The sequence below is a fragment of the Medicago sativa genome, chromosome 6, assembly GCF_051527215.1.
Source record: "Medicago sativa cultivar Bolivia chromosome 6, Bolivia_mono, whole genome shotgun sequence".
Lineage (NCBI taxonomy): Eukaryota > Viridiplantae > Streptophyta > Magnoliopsida > Fabales > Fabaceae > Medicago > Medicago sativa.
In genome coordinates, this window is record NC_140754.1 from 34,802,245 (window position 1) to 34,827,240 (window position 24,996).

Below are 24,996 nucleotides of genomic sequence, written 5' to 3' on the forward strand. Positions count from 1 at the left end.
GGTCTTTTTATCCCTGTTGGAAGCACCAGGTGGATATTCATGATTCTGCAAGAACTGTTTGATGTTATAATACCAAGGTTTTCTATCATTCACACCTTTATCAGCTTGATCTGGCATATTTTCAATAGTAAACACATGAGCGGGTCTATCAAGACGTTGTACTTTGATTACGGGCACGTCATTCCAATGGTTCACACGAAACATGGAAGACAAAGTAGCAATAGCGTCAGCCATCTGGTTTTCATCCCGAGGGATATGGTGCAGCTCAACCTTGGTGAAGTATGTTAACAGACGTCTTGCATAGTCACGGTAAGGGATCAGCTTCTCATGATGAGTTTCCCATTCACCCTTTATCTGATTAATAACAAGTGCAGAATCTCCATAGACATCAAGGTGCTTAATTCTCATATCAATGGCTTCTTCAATGCCCAAGATGCATGCTTCATATTCAGCTATGTTGTTCGTGCATTCAAAAGTTATTCGTGCGGTGAAAGGGATGTGGTGCCCCTGTGGAGTTACAATAATGGCTCCAATCCCTTTACCATAAGCATTGACAGCACCATCAAATACCAATCCCCATTTGCTATTGGGATTCGGCCCTTCATTGATCAGTGGTTCTTCACAGTCCTTTGCTTTCAGATACATAATCTCTTCATCAGGGAAATCAAACTTAATTGGCTGGTAATCATCGAGAGGTTGACAAGCAAGATGCTCAGCAAGGATACTTCCTTTGATTGCCTTCTGAGCTTTGTACACAATATCATATTCAGACAACAACATTTGCCAACGCGCAATCTTTCCAGTAACAGCAGGCTTCTCAAAGATGTATTTGATTGGATCCATTCGGGATATCAACCAAGTTGTATGATTCACCATATAATGACGCGGGCGTTTGGCAGCCCAGGCTAAAGCACAACAAGTCTTTTCAAGCATTGTATACCGAGTCTCACAGTCGGTGAACTTCTTGCTCAGATAGTAGATAGCATGTTCTTTCTTTCCAGTATCGTCTTGTTGACCGAGAACACACCCCACGGAATCATCTAACACTGACAGGTACATAATCAAAGGCCTTCCTTCCACTGGTGGGACAAGGATAGGTGGTTCCAACAAGTATTCTTTAATGCTATCAAAAGCTTCCTGACATTCATCATTCCATACAACAGGCTGATTCTTTCTGAGCAATTTGAAAATTGGTCCACAGGTAGTAGTCGTGTGAGATATGAATCTTGAAATATAATTCAGACGTCCGAGGAAACTTCTGACTTGCTTTTCAGTTTGAGGGGCCGGCATCTCTCTGATGGCTCAAACTTTGTCAGGATCAACTTCAATGCCTCTTTGGCTGACAATGAAGCCTAGCAACTTCCCAGATCTTACACCAAATGTGCACTTGTTAGGGTTCAACCGCAGCTTGTACTTTCTTAATCTTTCAAACATCTTTTTCAAATATACAACATGCTGCTCTTCGTCACTTGACTTCACAATCATATCATCAACATATACTTCAATCTCTTTGTGAATCATATCATGAAACAGAGTAGTCATACCCCTCTGATAGGTAGCACCAGCATTTATCAAGCCAAACGGCATCACTTTATAACAGAACGTTCCCCACGGAGTGATGAAGGACGTCTTTTCTCTATCTTCAGGTGACATTCGTATCTGGTTATAGCCAGAGAAACCATCCATAAAGGAGAACACTTTGGATTGAGCAGTACTGTCAACAAGCACATCAATATGAGGCAATGGGAAGTTATCTTTCGGACTGGCTTTATTCAAATCTCTGTAATCAACACACATTCGAACTTTCCCATCTTTCTTCGGTACTGGTACAATGTTGGCAATCCACTCAGGATATTCAGTTGTCATGAGGAAACCCGCATCAATTTGCTTCTGCACCTCAGCTTTGATCTTAAGAGCCATGTCTGGACGAGACCTTCTCAATTTCTGTTTGACAGGAGGGCACTCAGGTCTTGTCGGTATCCGATGTTCCACAATCTTGGGATCTAGACCCGGCATATCTTGATAGGACCATGCAAAGACATCTGGATAATCATGGAGAAGCTGAGTAATTTTCTTTTTCACCTTTGGCTCAAGTGCAGCACCAATCTTGATCTCTCGCTTGTTCTCTTCAGTACCCAGGTTGACAAGCTCAATCTCTTCTTGGTGAGGCTGAATGGCTCTTCTTTCTTGCTCAAGCAGTCGAGTGATCTCATATGGTATCTCTTCATCATCTTCCTCATCTTTAGCTTCATACATAGGGAATTCAAAATTTGGAGGAACCATAGGGTCACTGTTCAACGGGTTTATTATGGTTCAATCTGCATAATATGATTGGGATGATTTTAGAAAAAATGTTTTTTATGCAGATTTTTGAAATTAATAAGAAAATACAGATGTTTTGGTTTTTTCTGGCATTACCATTATTTCCAAGAAAAAGGCACTAAAAAGTAAAAAAAAACAAAGAGTCGTGAGAAAGACGACAACTTTTATTGATAACGGCAATGCCGAAACAAACATGCCCTTACAATGATATCACTTTCGCCTTGGGCAGAGCGAAAGGATTGTTATTTTGAAAACAAAGAAAAGCATGAGCAACAAGACACATTACATGGAAGCATGCATGACTAAAGGAACATCAATGGCCTACCAATTTCTCACGGTGCCTCCTGGTACAACAAATGTAGGCCCATGACTACTTTCAGCAGCATATTCAGCAATAGCATTAATGAACCCAGCACTATAGAAAGTTCCTGTTGAAACGCCTGAGGTCGGGGAGAACCCAAGGCCCTCCTTATGCTTGTTTTCCAAAATCTGTATCACTTTGCCCCAGCCAGCAGCCTGCCCTTCTTGAACAGCTTTCTGGGCGTCTTTTAATGAAGCCATACTAGCATTAGCTCTCCGGGGCTCTGCACCTTCAACAGTCAAGCCTTGAAATGACGTCCCTTCAGCGGACCCTGCTTCAACACAAGAGAAAGATGACACTTGGCTAACCAGATATGCTTCTTCACCATGTACAGTGACAAGCTTAACATTCCTCACAAACTTGAGCTTCTGGTCCAGAGTAGAAGTTACTGCCCCAGCATCTTGAATCCACGGTCTTCCGAGGAGACAACTGTAAGAAGCATTGATGTCCATGACCTGGAAAGTGATCTGAAACGTCTCAGGACCAATGGTGATTGGCAGATCTACCTCTCCAAGAACATCCTTACGAGATCCATCGAAAGCCTTAACCAAATAGCTACTTCCCCTTAGAGAGAGTCCATGATGACTCAACTGTCTCAGTGTAGACTCAGACATTACGTTTAAGGATGATCCAGTGTCCACCAGCACATTGGATATCATGTCAGACTTACAGTGTACTGAGATATGTAAAGCCAAGTTGTGGTGTTTCCCTGCTTCGGGGAGCTCATCGTCACCAAACCCCAGGTTATTGCAAGCAGTAATGTTACCCACTATTCCATTGAACTGATCCACGGGGACTTCATGATCAACATATGCCTGTTCCAGTACCTTCATTAACACTTTCCTGTGGGCTTCTGAGCTTAGGAGCAGAGACAAGATGGATATTTTTGACGGAGTTTGCAGCAGCTGGTCTACAATCTTATAATCGCTCTTTTTAATAAGCCTCAAAATTTCATCCAGATTAGACTCCTCAATAGATTGGCCTGATGGGCCGGCGTTCCTGTCAGCAGGAGGAGCAACTAGTGGAGTTATTGTAGCAACAGGTGTAACCACCTTCTTTTGGAACAAGGGTGGACGGACTTTTCCGCTTCTCAGAGTTGTAACTTCTCCAGCAACGTTATCGACCGTAGCTGGTGATACCAGAGGCACTTCCACCCCATTCTCAATCATAGTTGCATCATACTTGTAAGGGATTGCCTTCGTAGAGGCATAAGATACCGGACCAGGTAACCTGATCACTAAGGGTTCAACATTCCTTGTCTGAGATGCACTTTCAGCCAGAGAATCATGGAACACTGGCACAATCACACAAACGTCACTGGCAATCAAGTGTTTATCATCCATTAGGCTCTGTATATCATCTTGCACCACACAACAACCCATGGGATTTTGAAGACATTTTGAACAAGAAGCGTGATCGTGATTAAACAAGGAAGCCTGGCAAAGTTTGACATGTAGTGGCACCAAAGGAGTGGCAACATTACGGACATCTAAAGCGGGAGCCTCTCTAGGAACACTATCTCCATCGAAAGCCTCGATCATATTAACGGCAGCATGGTTTGGAAGTGGATTGTCGAGAACATGAGGAACACTATTTTCAAAAGTTAACCGTCCTCTGTCTATCAGGTCCTTTACAACATACTTCAGAGCATAGCAACCTTCAACATCATGGCCTTGAGCGCCCTGATGGAATTCACATGTGAGATCCTGTCGGAACCTGGGAGGCAATGGTGTAGGCGGAGGCTTGCCTGGTCTGGTGACGCAGTGGCCCTTAGCAAGTAGAGTTGGGAGCAGATCAACATACCACACTGGTATTGGTGGAAAATAAGTCTTGGGTCGAGGACCCTGTTGTTGCTGCTGTTGCTGTTGAGCAGGAGGTTGCTGTTGTACTTATTGAGCAATGGCATTAACAGGCACTGGTGGTTGACCCGGTGGCAGAGGATATTGCTGGTAGAATGGCGGGAAGAAAGGATGTTGAGAGTACTGCATGTATTGGTAGGGCAGGGGTAACTGAGCAGCAGCTGTAGACTGGTTACCAGATACCATCCCTACTTCGGATTCTTTCTTCTTATGGTGGCCATTACCATACTTCTTAGGTGCACTAGCTGAAGACTCACCCTTTTCAAGAACAATGATACCCTCTCTGACAGCCTCCTCTAGACGAGTTCCCATAGTAACCATGTCGGAGAAATTATTCGGAGCAGAGACTATCATTCTTTCGACATATTCCTTCTTCAAAGTTTTCAGGAATGTTTGTGTCAGTTCTTCCTCATCAAGTCGAGGAGAAACACGGGCAGCTGCCCCTCTCCACCTCTGAGCATATTCATGGAAGGTTTCATCTGACTTCTGAGACAAAGACTTAAGAGAATCCCTATTTGGCTTCAAGCGGGTGTTAAACTCATAATGATTTTCAAAAGCAGCAGCAAGTTCCTCAAAAGTATGGATATTGTCTTTGCTTAAACCAGTGTACCAGTCTGCTGCATCTTCCATCAAGCTATCCTGGAAGCAGTGGATCATCAGCGCATCATTATCTGCGTAGTTGGCCATCTTTCGGACGTACCGAATGACATGGCTATGCGGACAAGAAGTTCCACTGTATTTGTCAAAATCTAGTACTTTGAATTTCTTGGGAACCTCAAATCGGGATACCAAGCATAGATCACGAGCCTTAGCAGAAACACCGTTCCCACGGCTAGCTTTGACCTCACGGAGTTCTCCAGCTAACTCCCTTAACTGTTGTCTCATAGCCTCCATTATAGGGTCTTGTCCACGCGGAGTATCAACATCAATTACCTGTTGCACAGTGTGTACAACAGGATCGGTAACAACAGTAGTCATTTAAGACATAGAGATAGGTGTAGAGGCAAAAGTTGTCACGGGAATCTGTCCTTGATTGCCAACACCAGAAATACCAGCCGCAGTATTAGGAGCATAGAAAGCTGAGAGTCCATAAGGGCGTCCATTGGGCATAACAAACCGAGCATCAGACATCACAGTAGACAGTGGGATAGATCGAATCACTTCAGTAGAAGCTGGAACAGATGTGGCTGGTTGTTCTTGTGCAGCCATCATGGTAGACATAGCATCATGAGCCTTAGCCAAGTCTTCTTTCATAGCAGCCAATTCGGCACGAAGCTGAGCATTTTCTTCTTCAAAGTTAGCCATGTTTCTCCTCTTGTACAATCTTGTTTGATGAACTCTATCTGGTTGGTAAACCTTGCGAGCACGAGCCACTTGTCAGACTGCGGCAGAAGAACCAGGAGGCAATGAGCACGAGAGTAGTCTTTTGTGACCAATGAATGCATATGATGCATGAGATGTGTTAATGCATATGCAAAAAGACTCTTTTTGTGTTATCGAAGGGTTTTAGACAAATTAGAAATTTGTAAACATTACTAAACAATTGAAACATCAAAAACAATCAAACATCATAGAGTCTTACAAGATGATTCCCTTTGAAATACTAAGCCAAGGGACAGACTTTGAAATGTAAAACATCAATAACAACTGGAAATAACAGTAGGAAATAGAAATCCTCAAGCATAGGAAATAGAAGCATCATCCTCAGACTCAGACTCATAGCTGCAGTATCGAGCATAGAAGTTACGGGCACCCCTAGCCCTCTTGGAGTCCCTCATAAGCAACTTATCCTTTTCTTCAATTTCCTTCCTAGCTTTAACCAACTCTTTCTTCAGTGTCATCACCTCATGAGTCTTCTGTTCATCTTTTCCATCCAAAGTCATGATCAAGTTCTCAGCCTCGTAGTATCTAGTCTTCCACTGATGCTTCTCCCGACTCTCCATAGCTAGATGCTCCTGATACATCTCCTGAGTAGGTGGGAGTAGAGGCAAAGGCATGGCTGGAATAGATGCAGACACATATCTCATGGGGGGATAAGGCATACCAATCTTCTCAGCTTGGTTTATCACCCACTGGGTATAGGCCTCGTGAGCAACACCGGACCTTACACCCATATGCTTCACCTCTTTCTTCCGAAGCTTGGACCAAGCCTCTATGAAATCCTCTCTTATTCCTGTGGGTGCATTGGAGTAATGGAAGAAGTAAGGAGATGTAGCAAGATTGATGGGCTTTTCTTTCATCGGGAACCCAAATTGCCGCAAGGCGAGCTCCGGGTTATAGTTGATTCCACCCCGGGTACCAAGAAGAGGTACATTAAGAAACTTTCGACCACCAAAGATAATTTCTTTGACTCTAGAAGCTGGAGTGAGCCAAACCACTTCATTAGGAGTGAGAGCCATGATCCTCTGTGAAATAGTCCAATTCTCTGGATTATCATGGAAAGACTTCGGAAGGTGCGAAATAAACCACCTATAGAGGAGAGGTACACAACAAAGAATGTATCCACGACCCTTGCCGGATCGATCGTGAATAGCATGGTATGTGTCAGCTAGCAAAGTAGGAACCGGATTCTTGGAGTGGAAGATCATAATAGCATTCATGTCCACGAAGTCATCAAGATTTGGAAAGAGAATAAGCCCATAGATGAGGAGTGCAAGAATAGCCTCGAGAGTATCCTGACAAGTGGTCTTGAGGTTGGCTTTTTCAAGTAGATATTTCGAAGTGAACCCTCGGATGTGAGCCTTGGTGACAAAATTCTTGGAGACATCGGTGGTCTTGAGATAGAGATCTTTAGCAACAACCAATGGAGTAGGAGGATTCTCAAGTCCCGCGAAGGGTACCCCCTTAGCAATAGATAGATCCATCAAGCAAGAATAAGCCTCGAGTGTGGGCACTAACTGAAAGTCGGGAAAAGTGAAGCACTGATAGTCCCGATCATAGAATTGCACTAGAGTGTGCACAAGCTTCTCATCCACATTAGTCTGGAGAAGAGTAAGTAAAGCCCCGTAACGATGTCGGAAACCAGTCGGATCCTCGACCTTGAGTGCCAAATCTCTCAAACTAGCCAAATCCACTTCCTTGAACTTGTAGGATTTAGTCTTTCCCATTCCTACAATGTTTACAAATTCAATTGGTCTAAGCCCTTCGATAAATGCATGGAAAAAGAGTTTATACATGTATGCATGTATGCATGATTATGTTCAAGTATGGAGAAAACATGGTGGGTTGAAATTCAAAGTCAAGGAGTCATGGGTGGACACGGTGTCCGGTGAAACTAGGGCTTTGGATAATAGTAACCGGGTTCTAAAAAGGTTCCCAAGTCGCAACCTCTCCGACGTATATCATGGTGCCACGAGACAAACACTCGCTCCATGATTATCCGTAAGAAGGTCTAACTTGAGTGTAGTATTGCGTGACGACTAAAACTCGAGACAACACTCGGTTTAGCCTCCGCACTACATCCTAGAAAACGGCCATGGATGGGTTCGGTTATCTACGGTTCACAGCGTCATAGAACAATTAGAAGTAAAGTGCCTAAACGCAACAACACGCGCCGACAACATCACCCCCAAAATGCCTCAGCTATGTGGGATTGATTGCATAATCCAATACACGAGGCAACCCTCGGAATGAATTGTCGATTATATCCCTCCTAAATCCTAAGTTCACTCAGCCCGGGTATAGGACTTTTGATATTCTCACCCCACACGTTTGCAAGAATTGAAACATTTATTCACATAAGGAAGCAAGTAAAAGAAGCAAGTAAAAACGAACGCGCAAACGTGGAAATAAAGACTAGGCGTAACTCTCGAATCTACCCAGTGAAGTCGCCAGCTGTTTTATCTTGGTTTTCGGGTGTCAAACATTGATTACGTTTGAACCTTTTGAACCTTTGATATCTTATTTTTTCTTGGGAAGGGAAAAAATAAGCAAAACCCTTGAGAATCGAGGTCCGGGAGTTGTTTTCGCTACGGGAAGGTGTTAGGCACCCATAACGACTATAGTATCCTATAGGAACCGTCTTTACTTTCTACGCGCGCGCTTTATTTTTAAATGCTATTTGAAAAATGATATTTACACCTAAAAGTTTACTAAGTGAAGAATTGGAGGGAGAAGAAGATGTTTGAATTTTTATTTTATTTGAATTGAAGGAATATTGTTTCCTTGCCTACGTACCCTTTTAAGGGATCAAATCCACCGTAGTTCTCTTCCAAAAAAATGTTTTTTGTTTTTGTTGGTTGATATTAAGTTTAAAAATTGGAATTTTGAAGAATGAGAGAGAGAGAGGCCTCAAGGGCATAAGATTGTGAAATTGTGAGGTTGAATTAGTTATTTTGCAAAAGAAAGTCAAAGTATGGTTAAAATTCATTAAAGTTTTTGTTTAAGAAAATAGAAGGAAAATCAATGGGATTTTGATCCCAAAGTTTATTTAAAAAATGATTTGAGTGATATTGTATATATTTTTTTGGAAAAAAGAATTTTTCTAAGTATCGCGACTCCTAAGCATACATCTAAACATACATTCCCTAAGCATACATCTAAAGTAACCATGTGTTGTGTGTGCTTGTGTCGGTGCTCGTGTCGGTGTACATCATTAGAGTCCATTGTCCTTTACATCATACCCTAGTTACATGCTATGGTCTTGCAAGAATTTAAAAGCATAAAGTAAAATACAAGGATTCCTAAGTATTACATTCTAATTTTTGCATGAATTTGAAAATAAAGATCAAGAATAGAAGATGGAGGATGAGATGCTTTATGGAATGCATGAAACATGAAGTAAAGTGGTTAGTAGCACAAGACATATAGACTAGAAATTATAAGCAAAAGAAACACTAAAACAAGCTTGACAAAAAGTAATGAGACTCTTAACCTAAAAGTGGCAAAGTATACCTAAAATTTAACATAACATCAAGGCAAGTATATGGCTTATAATTCCCGCATATCATGGCAATTTTTAAAGGTGTTATTTCAGCCATAACATGAGGATCACAAAGAAGTATCAAGTCAAGAGTTATGACATATTCATATGCATATTTTCACACGTATTTCCACACTAGACTATTCACATAACTTGCAAAACAAGAAACTAACATTTAAACCCACAACACAATGGAAACAAGCACACATTCAGAGGCAAGAACATCAAGCAATCATATGTCAAGTATCCATGTCACATAGCAAAGTATCATGACCAAAATATAGCAAGATCTCTCCAAAGTTTTTGCAATAACAAGAAATATCACACATATATTTTTCAGGTTTTTAAAATGTAACAACATCACAAAAATATCAAGAAAAAAGGCAAGAACATATAGAAATATATTTTTAGAATTTTATTATGAATTTTGAAAGTACCAGAGGTGTAATTAACAAGAAACGGTGTGGAAATAGTAAAAAAAAAAAACACAAGAAACGAACACAGCAAGGAAACTAGGCCCAAGTCCAAAGTTACAGATGGATCTTGGACTATCCAGATGCCTCAGAGGCGTTGGATTGATCCGAGTCCATCAAAACCCTAGATCTAAGGGCTGAGAAAGCATGGCGCATGATAACCAGGTTCAGGCACACCTAAACAAACAAACTCAGGCATACGTACCATCACAGGATCAATCTGACGGTGGAAAAGGGATAAGGAAAGGGTTTGGAGGTGAACCAGACTGGTTCAGATGAACCGGTTCGGTTCATCCTCCTATAAAAGCATGAGGACCGGTCTAAAACTCATTTCCCTCACTCGTTTCTCTCTCTAGGGTTATCTTTAGAGAGAGAAGCTCTCCACTCTCCTTCCTTCTCCGTCGTCTTCTCCGGCGGGTTTCACCGCCGCCGGTGAAGATGTTGGCACTGGAATCCTCAAAACACTCTGATCTAAAGCTCATATCGCTCGTTTTTTAACCTTAAACACGAATTCACAAACAAAAACCACAAGAACCTTACAAAACGGCGTAGATCTAGCTTCGATCTTCTCGGTTTTCACTCTTTCAAAACTTTTTCGAACAAAACTTGAATTGAAACTTTTTTAAAAGCCTGGATCTACGTCGTTTTGCAGAGACAAACACACATGCAGGAAAAATTTCGAAAAAGAGGAAGAGATTGAAGTGTTACCTCTTCGTGAACTTGCAGTTTCGAACAGAGAAGCTTGGAATAGAGCGTCGTTCCTTGCTTCTGGTGAGTTCGTAGCTTCAAAGATCGAAAATAAACCAATCTTTTCACTCTTCTTCTTCTTCGCGACTTCCGTGAAATTCTGTGAATTTGTTGTTGTTTATGATGAGAATCGATGAGGATTGAGCGATTCAGTGATAATCTGAGGTGAATTTGAGAATCTAGAAAGTTAGGGTTTCAGTTAGGGATGAATATTCATCGAGTTCTTGATGAACTTTGTTGTTTGATCTATCTTCTTCTCTTCTTCAAACTTTCGCGATCGTATTGGCTCTCGTGTTTTGCGATTGAGCCGGTGCTCGAATTGCGAAAGGAAATGCTCAATGATGAAGATCTTAGATCTCTGAGAGCTTGATTCTCCAAAGAAAAGATTATGTTGCTTTTTCTGGCTATGTATTCATGTTAATTGATGCAGGAACGGTGGATTTGGATGATGAATTCGAGTTTCTGGAGGTTTAGGGTTTCGGTTAGGGATGAATGTTCTTGAAGTTTTTCTGGAATTTTTGTGTTTGATCTTGATTTTGCTGAGAGAGAAACTGGATTTGTGTTTGTGATGTGTCAATGAATGAATGGTGTCCTCTGTGCAATTGATGAGTTGGCTCCTTTTATAGGTGCCAAGTGTGATATCCTGGCCTGTCATAATCTGCCACGTGTACTTGGACTCATAACAAATTCTGGGACTGATCTGCAATTTCTGCAATTAAAGGACCAAACTGCAAAACTAAAGAAAAAGCTAAAAGCAAAAATTTGAAACTTAAAGGACTAAAATGTAAAACTGGTTAGAGGACAAAACTGCAATTAAAAGAAAACTAAAAATGAAAAAGGACTAAAATGCAATTTTTAAGACTTGGAGGACCAATATGAAAATTAAAATAAAGTTGAATTAAAATTGGTAAATGGAAAATAACGTAAAGTGAAACGATTAAAAATAACAAAACGGACTAAAATGAACCAACTATTAAATGAGGTACTTTAAAGTAACCTCTCTCAGCCAAAATTTTGTGTGAAATGACCAAAATGCCCCTAGGGACTAAAATGACTCAAAATGTCTCAGATGCAATTTTAAAATGGTTTTTTTTTAACAGGGAATTAAAGCAAGAGTTTATACAAGCAAATTAAAAGACTCAGAAACAATCTTTAGAGATTAAACAGAGTTTTAACACAGGAAATGACTGAAATGCCCCTAGGGGCTAAACTGACTCAAAATGACTTCAAATGTGATTTTTTTGAAATGGATTTTAACATGAGATTGAAACAAGGACTTATTCAAACCAATTGAAATGGCTCAAACAATTTTCAAGGACTAAAATGAGTTTGAATGCAGGAAATGACTAAAATGCCCTTTTTTCATGAATTTTGCAAATAATATTGAAATAAAATGCAGAGAAATATGCAAGTGATCAGAGACAAATTCAAATGACTTGAAATGCAAGAAAAGAAGAATTGAGCTAGTATTTTTAGGTCCAAAATTAGGGTATAACAATGATGATGATGAGACTGGTGATGATTTCTATGTTCGCATTACAGTCGTGCAAATTAGGGGGAGTCTTGCATTAATATGTGAATTATTTGAATATTTGTATACGTGTGTTACTTGTCGAATTTATTTCTTTGCATTCATACATTGTCTAAGACTAATGGAATGCAGAATTGAATTTGATAATGCAAGATCATGTGAGACACACATAGGATCATATGGCCCACCCTACTTTTCTAAAATTTTAGTCTATTTTTCTGAGATGCTAAAATTTTAGCCCTACTTTGCACATGCTACAGTTATCTACTTTTACTATTTTTTTGTTTTGCTTTGCTTTCAATTGAGTATTTGATTTATTTTAAGATGTAGTTAAAAAAAATTTATCTGGTAGTGAAAAGAAAGAAGAAAAAAAATGAAATGAAGAGCTAATAAAATAATAAAAAACTAAAAATTTTATGCAAAGGGCCATTTTTCGTACTATGCCTAAGGCCCGTAAAATGCTAGGAACGGCCCTGTTAAACCTCGAACCCATACATACACCGGTTTAATGTCTTGTACGGTTTTAATTACCTTGGCATTATCATATCGATAATAGGATAAGATAAAAGTTAGAGTGGTGGTAGTACCATAAATGAATGGTCGTAGTACCACAGTATAGTTACACAGTACCGTACTTAAGTATGGTTTCAATATTAAATTTTGAAAGGTCCCAATAATTCTAGAACGGGTACTACCGTGGAGTAAGACTCCGAGACAACTGTAGTTTGGCTGTTATATCTTGGAGGCGATATGATTGATGGTTCGCTTGCATAAATTTTGGACAGTGCCACAAAATATTTTAAGAGAGTGATATGGTCGTGACTCAATCCAATAATAACTGGATATTTTGTTTTGAAATAGACGTTTGAAATCAAAATATCTGGAACAAAAACTAAAAGATACATACATAGTAATTTCATCTTTTTTTATTCTTCAGCAAAAGCAATTTCAAAAGGAAATTAATTTTTTATTATTAAACTTATAAAATACATCCAAATTTTATTTAGACCATTCAATTGAGAAAGGGTCACAACAAGGAAATAAACATCCAAATTTTTCATAGAAAACTAAATCAACAAAAATTATGACATTGAGAGTCTCATTTGCTACTTTGCACACTTACATACTACCTCCGTCCCTAAATTTTTACCAACATACCTTTCTTTATTTTATCTTTTTCTTCAATCTACATTAAATATTATATTGTAAACTTAAACTAACCGTCTCTCTTAAAGGATACAATTGTGAAAATAATAGTAATTACAAACAATTTTATTACCATTATCAATTTTCTTAATTCCCGTCATTTTTTTAAAAGGCCCATATAATTAGGGACGGAGGTAGTATTATATTAATTGAGAATTTAAAAACAAAACAAAGGGATGCTTTTTAAATGATATTTATCAAAGCTGAAGACAAAAACAAGCACCTGAAGTAAGCCAATCTGAGGTAATTTTGTAATCATCACGGGATATGTGATCAAATGGTTGAATTCTTCCTCTGTAAATATTATTTAAATAAAGTAAAATTTAAAAGATGTCAGGAAATTATTTTATTTACAAGACAACTTTTAATTTTTCTTTTGGCTAAAGCCTATATTTTCTTGAACTATGGATTTTTTAAAAACGGTGTTCAAATTCTATGAACTTTCATGTTAGCTATAGTTTGTATGACAATTGTACTGATTCTTAAAATTCCTTTTAGTATATAATTGGCTTCTCATTGTTTCAATTTAATGGCTTAATTAATATGTACATGCTTACAACCTTTGTCAATGTTTATGGCTTGAAATCCCGTTGATGCAAAATCAGCAAGGAGAATTAGTATTACTTCACTAATGATTGATTCTCCTTTTGGAGGATGTATCTCGAATATGTGACAATGTGAACCTTTGGCTCATTTCCATTTTTTTATTGCTTCTGTAGAAAAGCATGTTCCTGGCAGCTTTGAAAAAGCAAGACTTCGGTTTGCTCATGCAGAAACTGTATTGTGAGGTAAGAACTAGTTTTCTGCTGTTAGGCTGAGTCTGTTTATGTTTTGTGGTTTTGCGGTGGCTGTCCTGTTTCAGCCCTGGTGCTTTTCGCATGCTTTTATGCTGCTGCTATGGGGATTTGTATCACTGATTTTTTACTTCAGCTGCAGTTTTCTTTGGAGCTTGGTGTGAGCTTCCAGTAGCTTCGATTCATTTGTTTTGTTTCAAGCAGGGCATCGATACATATACTCCTCTCCTAGTCTCAATAAACATGAGAGGTATTCAAATTTTTGTGTTTTTATATTGTAAAAGCATATCATTGTTGATCTTGTCCCTATCGTTGGATTTCATTTGAAGTTTGAGCCTAATATGCAGTACCATCTATATCTTAAAATATGTTTTGTTGATTACTTATTTTCGTGTTAGATTGCTTTCTCTTCATAACAATGAACATACTCATTTTTTTTTTGGTAGATTACGTGCTCATTTATTTAATCTAGATCATATGAAAGGGGTGATGTTAAATGCCAACATGTTTAGTAGTCATGCCCCAATCTTTCATATAATGCTGAATTTATAAAATGAAAATATAAGTAGAGTCTAAAACATGTTTTCTTAATTGTACATGTTCAAGTAATGATTACTGCAATTGATTCAGTTGATGTTTTGGGCCATAGTGAGGTTATTGGCAAGGAGGAAAAATAGAAGGCCGTTGATAAGACTTTGCAAATTATAGGTTCTAAAGCTAGTGAATTGATTTCTTCTAGTAAGCTTGTCCATGTCATGTTAATAGCTTATTTTGTTAGATGAACAATATTTCTCTTATTTTTTATGTTTACATGACGAGACATTGTGGTCCAGAATTATTTTGTAATTTGACATGTACTAGTAAGCACACATTAAGTTTTAGTAAATTAATATTATTGTTTTATAGTAAATTAATATTATTGTTTTATACCTTCATTGATCATATGATATTTCATATTATATTCAGTACCATAATCGTGTATAAAAAAAAATTAAAATATAGAGAGAATTTAAATGGGGTGAACCGATTTAAATTCAAAGATTTTTGACTCTTGTTAGCCTTTTTTAAATGGTATCAACCGATTTAAATTAAAAGATTTTAGATGGGTTCAACCGATTTAAATTAAACGATTTTAAATCGGGTAAAGGGGACTGACTTAAAATCAAATACACTTTTTAAATCGGCCACCTATAAATCGGATGTTCACCCGATTTAAAAAGTCATATTCACCCGATTTAAAAAGAGTTTTCTGCACTAGTGAAATTTAGAAATCATCTACCAATCATCGCAACTAAAGTCTGCCTCCTTTGGTTTCAGTTAAGTAAAGTCTGAGCATACTCACTCCAAAGGGTTCAAAGCATACTTTCCTCATCAACATACAACTCATTCTTCTTTCTTAATCTGCAAAAAAAAAAACGAAAATGATCTCTTTAATCTTAACATCTTACTCAAATCACAGAACTAACTTGGAACATCGCGTTTAGAAACACACCTCTGCTACATGTGGACCGGTTATCTTAGATCCATAATTTATCCGCTTGACATAGCCATTCATATAAGTAACCTTTCATTAAATAAACACTTAGGATTTGCCTTTAAATTGGGATCCTACCGGAAACCAGGTTTGCCCTGCAGTGCTCACTTGCATTATAAACATCTTATCGTGTAAACACATAGTTCATACATCATCTTACTTGCTATAACTTGAGACACATGCCTCTTACTTACATTATTCATCTAGACGATTCCACGATTCTCTTATCTCTTTTCAGAGCCTTAGGAAATCTTCAGATCTAATTGCAATCTTATCGCGCCCAAATTAATGGGTAACTCATATAGCTTGACATGGAGAAGTGAAATCAAAAGCATCGATTCATCTGGCAATCTAACAACCAGTGTTACGGTTCACATGCTCTTGAAACTTTCTACTAAGTCCATTTGCACTTGCATTGAACACTCTTAACACAACCCCATGCATACGATATGACATTGGTACCATACAGAAGGGCGGATCTGGGATTATATTATTAGTGTGGCTAATTTTTAATTTTTTTAAAGAAGTATTACTAAAATTTTGATGAAATAAATTATACATAATAACATTTTTATTCATCGTAACAAATTGTCAATCATTTTGTTCCTTGTGTAGTAAAGTTGTTTATATTTTAGTGAATTTAACTTTTTAATTATAATTTAAATGACATCATAAAAATGGTAAAATAATTTAAATGATTGTTAAATTCGGAGTAAAAAATCTCAACCCAAAAATGGGTCTCCCCTTCATATTTTTTTTATAGATTAGATAATGCATGACATAAGTTGCAAAATCATAATATATATATTATTTTTTTTATAGATTAGATAATGCATGACATAAGTTGCAAAATCATAATATATATATTCATATATTTTTTTTTGAAGGAAATATATATATATTCATATATATTTTATGTTGTTTATATTATTATCTGACAAATTTAAAAAAATTGCAAAGGAGGAGAGTTGAGCTTGAAAAAATTAAGAAAAAATGCAGAGTTTGAGAGTTGAACCTGGGTCATAGCACTCAAAAACTCAAAACCCACGCCACCAGGCCAAAGGTGTATATTTTGAAAAAGACGAGTCTTTATATTTTGAAAAAGATTTTTACAACTCTCCCCAAACTTGTCCAAAATAAGTTGGTCCTGAAGTTCGTACGTCTTAAGTGAGTTTACTTACTTACGACGTATCTCTTCAGTTTTGATAACGTAAAATTTCATGTTTTAAACTATGCATCGTTCCCAAGTTCCTTAATACCAATTTTAGCTTTAAAAGTTACAAAACCATGGCTTGACCTATCTTATCAAGTATCGTTTTCACTCAACAAGTGTTGCATACGGGGGTATAAATCTCATTGTACAAAACTCATGAGTTGCGTCTCCTTCGTGATAACATGCTTAACTTCGAAGGTGGATTCTTCCCTTCTAACTGATATACATACTTCAGACAAACATTAATGCATAGCATATACCATAGAAGATCCTTGACCCACTTGACGTTAACTTGTTCCTCTTCACTAGGAACACTAAACTTGGATCTTCAAAATATCTTGCTCGAACATTGCTTGAGTGTTACCATGTTTTCCGAATACCGGTCATCATACTTGATAACTCGATCATTACTTTGAGTCACAACAGAAGACCTTCTGAATCTTACATGTATTCAATATCACCTGTTGAAGTAACCTGATTAATTCATATGTAGCAACTCTAGTCTTTCACATCTTACCTAGGTGAAGATACATCCTTTATACTTTTACCTTAATCATCACTGACTGTATAAGCATCAATACTTACTTATCATATCGGGGACTCCTCGTTCATCTTATGATGCTCCTTGCAAAACCCGTGTTACCAACCGATCATTCTTCATGAAGACTCATACATACGTAAATTCCATGTTTTCGTGATTACCAATTAACTTCCGTGGCGCTACTCTGATTCCCACCGGTTGGCTTAAACCCTTACTCTAATCCATTAGAGCGAGTGAAACTTTACTTGGGGGTAGACCTTACGTTCTTGCTGGTTAGGTTTATCTGCTGAGGTATACATATCATACTTAAACTTGTTTTCGAGCAATCTCGATTTCTCATGACAACTCATCTTGTACTTGAACATACCTTCCTTAAACTTCTAACCTTGTACCTTCGCATTCTCGCATACTATATTTTGCTTAATCATACCAATGCTTGCTCGTTGATTTTTCTTTAAAGAAAACTTTATAAACTAGCGCACGGTCATTGGCGTTGATGATTTTCTACTATATATAGATACTAAGTTTAGGCCCCGGTCGCTACTCTATAATCATAGAACGAGTTGATAACACATAAGTGCCATCAATCTAGATTCTAATGAGTCTAGCCCGCTCTACGCGTGTCGTAACAAACCGGTTCCTAGAAAATCTCTTGTGAATTTCAAAAAGTCAACCTCAGTTGCCCATACGCGTAAATCTTTCTAAAATTGTTTAAACTTTATGATTCATCATCATAACAAGCCTTAGCAACTCAATTAAGCAAAACATAGGTTCGAGAAATACTTTTAATTCTACAAAATCCAAAAACCTTGTAATTTCACATAACTTTGCACCACTTTAACTTCTTACTTCATGTCTTCACATCCATGACATCTATTCAAAATACTGGAACCTCTAAACTCTTGGTCTGAGCTCTTTCTTGACTCTTTACACATTAACTTCCAAAGTTACCTTAAACCGTATCGATTTAGTTAATGATTGCCCATGCCTTTTCCTGTGAAAACCTTATGATGTGATATGCATTCGTTACTTGATGTTATAAAGGTTTTCATCACTTAAAAGATTGTGAAAACAACTCCCCAATAGTTACTGCAGACCCTAGAACCAAACTGACAGTTTTCGGAAAAGCAGAAATTTTGCCCGAGGTTCGCTATTGGTGAGTTTCTTCAGCTCAATGTTTTTCAAAACATATTTTACATAAAATTCTTATTTCTCAAGCAACATTAATGCTCATCATTCTTTCCTAACATCGTAAAATATTCTATAACATATACATGGCAACCATCAACCTATTTCGATACCATTCTCGGCACGTCAGAAATTAACGCCTTAGCCCTAATAACATAAAACTTTCACTTGAATACTTAACTTCTCCCACTAGTCTGAATCGACCTGCTCTAATACCAAATGTAACACCCATACTAGACGTATCTAGAAAGTCTAGCATGTGTGTTAGTTTAGTACTGGTTACATTAAAAACTTACAACATAAAAACTTCGAATGAATATATTATACAACAAAACGCGTTGGACATTATCAAAACAACAATTCTTGTCTAAGATAAGATAAATGCATTCTTGTAATCCGTAATCACCATGCTGCGAGTACGAACGAGCTCTTGCTGAAATATCCATCCGGCTACTACCTTGACGTCCAACCTGTTTCTAAGTGTCGGTGTTGTACATATAAACCTACCTTAGTCACTCCCTCACTAATCTCTCTACACTCCTATATATAATCTTTTTTCTCACAAAGGGTTACCAACTTCAAACACTTTCGTTAGTCGTTTCTTCTTCTTTTCCATTTTCAACAACAATCCTTGTGTACCTTCTGCGACCTAATTCAGTCCAATCCTTTCAAGTTCCAATGTAGCCAGAAGATTCTATGAGATTTCGATTTAACTAATCATATTTCTATATAATTTTAGTGAAGTGTTTTAATTTCATTTCATTAGATCTGATCTATTCATTTTCAATAAAGATCTTTCAGATCTGATCTACTCATTTTCAACAAATATCTTTCATGCACCTATTTTTCTTCATGAAACAATGAATCAGGAGGCAACTCGACGCAACATCATTGCATCTGATATAGATCTGATACTGCACATATTGTTGAGGTTCTATTTAATTTCATTAACATCTCCTATGGATTTTAGTACATTTATTCTTTTACTATTAAATCGAGTGTGATTTCTTTGATTAATTATATTAGAAGATCTATGAGATAATGGTAACATAGTTAAATATTATCATGTGAAGCTTTCTACTATTCATTGTCTTGAAAGCTTGTAGGTCAATTTTAATTTGTAGAAAGCTTGAGATCTTTGAGATCTTCTGTCACAACATTACACCAGTCAGGTTTTTAATACAATTATTTGAGAAACATTTTCAGTGGATAAATGGTAAAGAGTTCTGCAACTAACTGGTGAACAAGACTTGTTCGAAAGAATGAATGTGATAGATAAATTCGAAGATCGTCGTGGCAGTTCAAAGATACTTCTTGCTTCAATCAGAGCTTGTGGTGAAGGTATCAGTTTAACAGCGCGCAGCTTCAAGAGTGATATTTTTGGATTTTGACTGGACTCCTTCAAAAAAAAAGCACGCTATTGCGTTCGCTTTTTGACCTGGTCAGGTGAAAATGATTTATGTGTATCACTTGTTGATGACTGGATCCATGGAGGAAGATAAGTATAGAAGAACTATTTGGAAACAGTGGGTTTTCTTGTATGATTTTTAGTGAGGAGCTTGTCGAAGATCCTTCGAAATGGCAAGCTGAGAAAATTGAAGATGATATACTCAGGGAGATGGTTGAACATGACAAGTCTAAACTTATTCATACTTGGAAAGAGAGGGTCTTCATTTGGTTACAATTGCATGCTTCCCTTTGGTGCTGCATACAAGAGTGTCATGATCTTAGTTCTTTGGATGGATAATGGTAGTTTGGTTGTGTTCAATGCTTTCTAAATTATAAAATATGTACATCGAAAAATTATCAACCTTTGTTATTGTAATTACTGTGATTTTCTTGATTAATCATGTAACTAAGTCTTAATCCATGAATAGATAGTAAGGCATTTATTTTTTTATTTTTTAATATATAAGCTATATTATATCAGTTTATTATTTAATTTATGATCTTTATTTTATGAGTCAATCGTAGTCGCTAACTTTTTATTTATTTCTTTTGTGACAATACTCTTTTCTAAAGAGAAATGATATTTATTATTTAATTTATAATCTTTATTGAATAAGTTTATTATTAAATAGTATAGGATGGGAGTTCATCTGGGTGCCAACCTAGTTGGGATGTCATTGCTTCTCCTTGATGTCTGTCCTCTCTCCAAGTTTACCAGAAAACAAAAATAATATTTGTACAAACATTTTGTGATGATTTTTAGACAACTCTGTCTCATACCCACATATGTTCTTACTGTCTCTCGCTTTTTACTAATAAGAAGAGAAAAAAGAAGATTGTCATAAAAGTTGTCACCAAATTGTTTACAAATACCATTACTAATTTTTACATTGTCTTTTTCGATAAAACTATTGTACAAAGATGCCAATTTTTACAACACTAAAAGACTCTTATTTGACAATAGTAATATAACCTCTCTTTTTTTTACTAAATAACCTTATTTTTCATTGTTAATCAGATATAACCTTTTTTTTTATACCCTTCTTTTCATTAAATACAGTCAAAATGTGACTTTCTTATCTTTAAAAATAGTCAAAATGCCACCAATATTTTTCTAAAAACACCATTTATGGTTATATCCTTCCCAATATAACCTTCTTTTCTATTATTTGTCAAAATATACCATTTAGCTTTATTAAAAAATAAGCTATTTTTTATCTATATTTGGAGCATAGTACATAAAATTAATATTTAGTTTTAGGCATTAAATTATTTTCTTTCATAACTCTAATATTAGACTGAAAAATATTTTTTTAGAGAATTAGACTGAAAGACTTAAATTGTCGTTGTATTTTTTGTATAATAAGGAAAAATTTCTTTCACAAAAAAATACGGAAGATTATAGGTAATGTTGCTTTAACTAGCCTAGACCTCATCTCAGAAATGTAAATATATAATATTAAAAATAATAATAATCAAATACTACATTCCTCTAAAAAAAATAATCACATTATATTTGGTGAAATAGAGTGGTAAAAAGTAAAAATGGTAAACAATACGAGTTTTTGACTCACAAATTCTTAGTTCGAGCTTTTGTTAGTTCCTTAAAAAAAGTAAATATAAATTAACATGTACATTTCAAATATTTTTAGCTTTTGGCTGAACATTCAACCTAATTTATATATTTTATTTTTAAAATTACTGGATATGTTAAAAGATAAATGAAAAAATAAATAAATAAACAGAGCTAGATCTATCTAGATGTTTCTAAGTGTCGGTGTTGTACATATAAACCTACCTTAGTCACTCCCTCACTAATCTCTCTACACTCCTATATATAATCTTTTTTCTCACAAAGGTTTACCAACTTCAAACACTTTCGTTAGCCATTTCTTCTTCTTTTCCATTTTAAACAACAATCCTTGTGTACCTTCTGCGACCTAATTCAGTCCAATCCTTTCAAGTTCCAATGTAGCCAGAAGATTCTATGAGATTTTGATTTAACTAATCATATTTCTCTATAATTTTAGTGAAGTGTTTTAATTTCAATTCATTAGATCTGATCTATTCATTTTCAATAAAGATCTTTCAGATCTGATCTACTCATTTTCAACAAATATCTTTCATGCACCTATTTTTCTTCATGAAACAATGAATCAGGAGGCAACTCGACGCACCATCATTGCATCTGATATAGATCTGATACTGCACATATTGTTGAGGTTCTATTTAATTTCATTAACATCTCCTATGGATTTTAGTACTTTTATTCTTTTACTATTAAATCGAGTGTGATTTCTTTGATTAATTATATTAGAAGATCTATGAGATAATGGTAACATAGTTAAATATTATCATGTGAAGCTTTCTACTATTCATTGTCTTGAAAGCTTGTAGGTCAATTTTAATTTGTAGAAAGCTTGAGATCTTTGAGATCTTCTGTCACAACGTTACACCAGTCAGGTTTTTAATACAATTATTTGAGAAACATTTTCAGTGGAAAAATGGTAAAGAGTTCTGCAACTAACTGGTGAACAAGACTTGTTCGAAAGAATGAATGTGATAGATAAATTCGAAGATCGTCGTGGCAGTTCAAAGATACTTCTTGCTTCAATCAGAGCTTGTGCTGAAGGTATCAGTTTAACAGCAGCTTCAAGAGTGATATTTTTGGATTTTGACTTGACTCCTTCAAAAACAAAGCACGCTATTGCGCTCGCTTTTTGACCTGGTCAGGTGAAAATGGTTTATGTGAATCACTTGTTGATGACTGGATCCGTGGAGGAAGATAAGTATAGAAGAACTATTTGGAAACAGTGGGTTTGCTTGTATGATTTTTAGTGAGGAGCTTGTCGAAGATCCTTCGAAATGGCAAGCTGAGAAAATTGAAGATGATATACTCAGGGAGATGGTTGAACATGACAAGTCTAAACTTATTCATACTTGGAAAGAGAGGGTCTTCATTTGGTTACAATTGCATGCTTCCCTTTGGTGCTGCATACAAGAGTGTCATGATCTTAGTTCTTTGGATGGATAATGGTAGTTTGGTTGTGTTCAATGCTTTCTAAATTATAAAATATGTACATCGAAAAATTATCAACCTTTGTTATTGTAATTACTGTGATTTTCTTGATTAATCATGTAACTAAGTCTTAATCCATGAATAGATAGTAAGGCATTTATTTTTTTATTTTTTAATATATAAGCTATATTATATCAGTTTATTATTTAATTTATGATCTTTATTTTATGAGTCAATCGTAGTCGCTAACTTTTTATTTATTTCTTTTGTGACAATACTCTTTTCTAAAGAGAAATGATATTTATTATTTAATTTATAATCTTTATTGAATAAGTTTATTATTAAATAGTATAGGATGGGAGTTCATCTGGGTGCCAACCTAGTTGGGATGTCATTGCTTCTCCTTGATGTCTGTCCTCTCTCCGAGTTTACCAGAAAACAAAAATAATATTTGTACAAACATTTTGTGATGATTTTTAGACAACTCTGTCTCATACCCACATATGTTCTTACTGTCTCTCGCTTTTTACTAATAAGAAGAGAAAAAAGAAGATTGTCATAAAAGTTGTCACCAAATTGTTTACAAATACCATTACTAATTTTTACATTGTCTTTTTCGATAAAACTATTGTACAAAGATGCCAATTTTTACAACACTAAAAGACTCTTATTTGACAATAGTAATATAACCTCTTTTTTTTTTACTAAATAACCTTATTTTTCATTGTTAATCAGATATAACCTTTTTTTTTATACCCTTCTTTTCATTAAATACAGTCGAAATGTGACTTTCTTATCTTTAAAAATAGTCAAAATGCCACCAATATTTTTCTAAAAACACCATTTATGGTTATATCCTTCCCAATATAACCTTCTTTTCTATTATTTGTCAAAATATACCATTTAGCTTTATTAAAAAATAAGCTATTTTTTATCTATATTTGGAGCATAGTACATAAAATTAATATTTAGTTTTAGGCATTAAATTATTTTCTTTCATAACTCTAATATTAGACTGAAAAATATTTTTTTAGAGAATTAGACTGAAAGACTTAAATTGTCGTTGTATTTTTTGTATAATAAGGAAAAATTTCTTTCACAAAAAAATACGGAAGATTATAGATAATGTTGCTTTAACTAGCCTAGACCTCATCTCAGAAATGTAAATATATAATATTAAAAATAATAATAATCAAATACTACATTCCTCTAAAAAAAAATAATCACATTATATTTGGTGAAATAGAGTGGTAAAAAGTAAAAATGGTAAATAATACGAGTTTTTGACTCACAAATTCTTAGTTCGAGCTTTTGTTAGTTCCTTAAAAAAAGTAAATATAAATTAACATGTACATTTCAAATATTTTTAGCTTTTGGCTGAACATTCAACCTAATTTATATATTTTATTTTTAAAATTACTGGATATGTTAAAAGATAAATGAAAAAATAAATAAATAAACAGAGCTAGATCTATCTAGATGTTTCTAAGTGTCGGTGTTGTACATATAAACCTACCTTAGTCACTCCCTCACTAATCTCTCTACACTCCTATATATAATCTTTTTTCTCACAAAGGTTTACCAACTTCAAACACTTTCGTTAGCCATTTCTTCTTCTTTTCCATTTTAAACAACAATCCTTGTGTACCTTCTGCGACCTAATTCAGTCCAATCCTTTCAAGTTCCAATGTAGCCAGAAGATTCTATGAGATTTTGATTTAACTAATCATATTTCTCTATAATTTTAGTGAAGTGTTTTAATTTCAATTCATTAGATCTGATCTATTCATTTTCAATAAAGATCTTTCAGATCTGATCTACTCATTTTCAACAAATAT

At 35.8% G+C, this 24,996-nt stretch overlaps 1 long non-coding RNA gene across 1 annotated transcript; it reads left to right on the forward strand.

Moving 5' to 3' along the window:
* Window positions 1-13,706: 13,706 nt before the first annotated feature.
* Window positions 13,707-15,124, forward strand: LOC146914756 (uncharacterized). Its single transcript, XR_015014383.1, has 2 exons — window positions 13,707-14,208; window positions 14,351-15,124. It is a non-coding gene; the product is annotated as an uncharacterized LOC146914756 (long non-coding RNA).
* The last annotated feature ends 9,872 nt before the right edge of the window (window positions 15,125-24,996 follow it).